This window comes from Hylobates moloch, unplaced genomic scaffold, assembly GCF_009828535.3.
Source record: "Hylobates moloch isolate HMO894 unplaced genomic scaffold, HMol_V3 SCAFFOLD_5, whole genome shotgun sequence".
Classification (NCBI taxonomy): Eukaryota; Metazoa; Chordata; class Mammalia; order Primates; family Hylobatidae; genus Hylobates; species Hylobates moloch.
In genome coordinates, this window is record NW_026652280.1 from 114852080 (window position 1) to 114856877 (window position 4798).

Below are 4798 nucleotides of genomic sequence, written 5' to 3' on the forward strand. Positions count from 1 at the left end.
GACATCAGAGACCACCCCATGGTTATTTGATCACTTCAACACACACACATTGGTTATGCGGTCACAGCGGCTATTATAAAAACAGGCTCTGGAGTGTGACTTCAAATGCTGGCCGCTGACGAGCTGGGCCGTCTGGAAAGTTACTTCACCTCTCTGAGCCTCGGGTCCCTTATTTACAAAATGTTCATGGCAGTGCCCACTTCACAGGGCTCTGAGGATTACAGAGGATAATCCGGGTGAGGCGCATCAGCCCCAGCGCCGCCTGCCACACTTCTATCCGGCCCCACATATGCATCGTCCATAAGCGTCCGGCCCCTGCATTCTCGCTTTCCACGTGGCCGAGGTGCACACCCCAACCCACTGGGCCAGTCTCCCCGCCCTCTTACCTGCTCTTCTTTCCCGACTCGTCTTTAATACATACCAGGCGCCAGCCGCCGCGGGCCTGGCTCTGTGGTGGCAAGTTGCATGGGTTCTCCCATCAGGACCTCCGGATGAGCCTACGAGGTCGGTTCTATTACCGTCACCACCTCAGAGGGAGGAAACAGGCCCGGAGGGTTGGGGAACTTCCCGAGGTCACTGAACTGGTGTCAGGCCCGGATTGGAATCCAAACACATCCCAGCCCATGCCCGGCTCCGCAGCGCCGGCCCCCGGGCGTCTTCCCGGGTGCCGGCGGCACCCGCATCCAGTCAAACGCTGCCCAGTCCCCGCTCCTCAGTCGCTTCCCGCTACTCCGCGCCCGCATCGCCCCACCCGACCCCTCAGGGTCAGGCCTCTCGGTGGCTTTTTCCTTTTTCTCTTCCAGAAACTAAGGAGTGAGACCGACGTCTGTGTGCCGGACGCGTGCAGGTGGCCGCGACGCTCCCGGGAGACACGCGGGGGGATAACGAGTCTGTGCGCGCGGCTGTGAGAAGCCCCGACCAAGTTTTCCACGCGCTTGTTTCGGGGAGCAGAGGACGCAAGGGCCGACTGCGTCCCCAGTGCGCAGGCTCGGCCGGGGGCGCGTAATCAGGCCGCCGAGCGGTCCCTTCAAACCGAGTCGGGCAAGCTCTACGTCGTGGGGGCCGCATAGTGCCGAGAGCGCAGCCCCGCCCCGCACCGCCCCTGCGCGACACGCCACGCCACGCCACGCACGCGCTCGGCTCCGCGCTTGACGGTTAGTTCGGTAACAGCCTGCGGTGCCCTAGTTGCCCGGGTGGGGTCGGAGGGACCCCAGCGGGAGGGGAGACCACGCCTCCAGGTGGTGGGAGGCGGCCTCACTGAGGGCTTCGTGGTCACAGGCAGCTGCGGGTGACCTCGGAGCGCGGCGCTGGTGGAGGGGCGGCCAGGTGTTGTGGCCACCGGCTCCCGGAGAGGAATGTGGCCAGGTGACCACAGGTTCATCCTCACAGGAAATGCTTTTTTTGTCTGGAAGAATAGTGACTGGGCTGTAAAAACAAATGCCCCTGCCTTCAGGCTCTCTGGGCAAGATATACCCCCTTGGGAGGTGACTGGGGCTGAGACGAGGTGGGGTTTGTTTTGGGGATTGTGCCGTGCCACCTGTAACCTTCTAATCTTTAAACTCTATTTGTTCCTCTTCCTTTAATTAAACCTGACAAATAATTCTCCCCAGTTGGTGATTCCTGTGACCCATGACTTTGCTCTGCCCATAGAAATTCTCTTCTAATTCCTTCCTGTCCCTGTTCTTTGTTTTGTAGTATGTGAACCTTGTATTATTATTATTATTATTTTATTTTTTATTTTTTTTAAGACGAGTCTCTCTCTGTCGCCCAGGCTGGAGTGCAGTGGCGCGATCTCGGCTCACCGCAACCTCCATCTCCCGGGTTCAAGCAATTCTCTGCCTCAGCCTCCCGAGTGGTTGGGATTACAGGTGCCCACCACCAAGCCCGGCTAATTTTTTTGTATTTTTAGTAGAGACGGGGTTTCACCATCTTGGCCAGGCTGGTCTTGAACTCCTGACCTTGTGATCCACCCGCCTCGGCCTCCCAAAGTGCTGGGATTACAGGCGTGAGCCACTGCACCCAGCCGAACCTTGGATTATTTTTGTTTGCTGTCTTCTCTAACAGATTGTAAGTTTCTGTTTTTCTTTCTTTTCTTTTCTTTCTTTTTTTTTTTTTTTAGACAGAGTTTTGCTCTTATTGCCCAGGCTGCAGTGCAGTGGTGCGATCTTGGCTCACCGCAACCTCCACCTCCAGGGTTCAAGTGATTCTCCTGCCTCAGGCTCCCGAGTAGCTGGGATTACAAGTGCCTGCCACCACACGCAGCTAACTTTTTGTAGTTTTAGTAGAGATGGGGTTTCACCATGTTGGCCAGGCTGGTCTCGAGCTCCTGACCTCAGGTGATTCAGCCTCCTCGGCCTCCCAAAGTGCTAGAATTATAGTTGTGAGCTGCGGCACCCGGCCCAAGATTGTAAGTTTCTTTAAGGTAGTGACTGTTATTGTAGTTCCCATAACTACATGGTTAACACATGGTTAAACAGAAGTAACAGTGGGCATCTTCAGTTAATTTTGGGATAATTATTGTGACCTGTGGGGTACCCTTCCTTTGTGGTCGCAGTCAGTCGCATCAGTCACATTATTTAAATTAGCGCCAAACTTTGTCTTCAGTAGCTCACTTTAAGATGCAGGCCTGGTCGGGCGCGGTGGCTCACGTCTGTAATCCCAGCACTTTGGGAGGCCGAGGCGGGCGGATCACGAGGTCAGGAGATCAAGATCATCCTGGCTAACATGATGAAATCCCGTCTCTACTAAAAATACAAAACATTAGCTGGGCGCGGTGGCGGGCGCCTGTAGTCCCAGCTGCTCAGGAGGCTGAGGCAGGAGAATGGCGTGAACCCAGGAGGCGGAGCTTGCAGTGAGCCGAGATCACGCCACTGCACTCTAGCTTGGGCGACAGAGCAAGACTCCATCTCAAAAAAAAAAAAAAAAAGATGCAGGCCTTTGGCCAGGCGCAGTGGCTCACGCCTGTAATCCCAGCACTTTGGGAGGCCGAGGTGGGCGGATCACGAGGTCAAGAGATAGAGATCATCCTGGCTAACATGGTGAAACCCTATCTCTACTAAAAATACAAAGAATTAGCCGGGCGTGGTGGCGGGCGCCTGTAGTCTCGGCTACTTGGGAGGCTGAGGCAGGAGAATGGCGTGAACCCGGGAGGCTGAGGTTGCCGTGAGCCGAGATCACGCCACTGCATTCCAGCCTGGGTGACAGAGCCAGACTCCCTCTCAAAAAAAAAAAAAAAAAAATGCAGGCTTTTGTCGCATCAATTTCAGCAACCCATGTAGAGGTCGATGAATTTCAGATTTGGAACACCCGCTCTGCAAATTAGAAATTTAAAAGCTTACCTTCCTCTTTTGTGATTGCACTGTGTTGCTATTTGTGGTTTGTCCTGTAGAAAACTCAACAGGCCCGGCGTGGTGGCTCATGCCTGTAATCCCAGCACTTTGGGAGGCTGAGGCGGGTGGATCACTTGAGGTCAGGAGTTCGAGACCAGCCTGGCCAACATGTTGAAACCGCGTCTCTACTAAAAATACAAAAATTAGCGGGTCATGATGGCATGCGCCTGTAGTCTCAGCTACCCAGGAGGCTGAGGCAGAAGAATCACTGGAACCCGTGAGGCAGAGGCTGCAGTGAGCTGAGATCATGCCACTGCACTCCAGCCTGGGTGACAGAGCAAGACTCTGTCTCAAAAAAACAAAAAACAAAAAAAACAGAGAACAGAGAAGTAGAGTAGATTAACAACTTACTGACAATCTTTGAAAAGAGAAATTGATTGTTGCAGTTATTGTTTTTTTCTTTTTTTTTTTTTGAGATGGAGTCTCGCTCTGTCGCCTAGGCTGGAGTGCAGTGGCGCAATCTCGGCTCACTGCAAGCTCCGCCTCCCGAGTTCACGCCATTCTCCTGCCTCAGCCTCTCTGAGTAGCTGGGACTACAGGCGCCCACCACCACGCCCGGCTAATTTTTTGTATTTTTAGTAGAGACGGGGTTTCACCGTGGTCTCGATCTCCTGACCTCGTGATGCACCCGCCTCGGCCTCCCAAAGTGCTGGGATTACAAGCATGAGCCACCGCACCCGGCCAGATTGTTGCAGTTATTGTAAGTGTACTGTAAAGGAAGTGATTTTTATTTTAATGACTATATTCTAGGGTTTATATTGTCAGCATTTAAGCATTCATGTAAATATTCTAAGATGAATAAACCTTAATTTTTTTTTTTACTCTTTAGAGAAAAATGTAACATGCATGCCCTGGGGATTTCTATTTAATTCTAGAGCTCAGATTGTTTCCTTTAAACTGATATTATGCTTCTATAATTCAAATGGAACATTTAGAAATGCCAGCATGAGTAACCTTTAGTTTCAAATGTTGCCATCATTTTCAAAAGTTATTTTGCAAATCCTCAGTTTCATATGTACCCTGAATTTAAAATGATCTCTCCTGAAATAAGAATGGGTGCCTCTGGCCGGGCGCGGTGGCTCATGCCTGTAATCCCAGCACTTTGGGAGGCCGAGGCGGGCAGATCACGAAGTCAAGAGATGGAGACCATCCTGGCCAACATGGTGAAACCTGGTCTCTACTAAAAATACAAAATTAGCTGGGCGTGGTGGCACATGCCTGTAGTCTCAGCTACTCAGGAGGCTGAGGCAGGAGAATTGCTTGAACCCGGGAGGCAGAGGTTGAAGTGAGCCGAGACTGCAGCACTGCACTCCAACCTGGCGACAGTGAGACTTCGTCTCAAAAACAACAACAACAACAACAACAACAACCAACAACAATGGGTGCTTCAGGACTTCTTTCCCAACTCT

At 52.4% G+C, this 4798-nt stretch overlaps 1 pseudogene; it reads left to right on the forward strand.

Annotated features, from left to right (window-relative positions):
• Positions 1-468: 468 nt before the first annotated feature.
• Positions 469-1036, forward strand: LOC116469593 (putative uncharacterized protein encoded by LINC01356; annotated as a pseudogene).
• The last annotated feature ends 3762 nt before the right edge of the window (positions 1037-4798 follow it).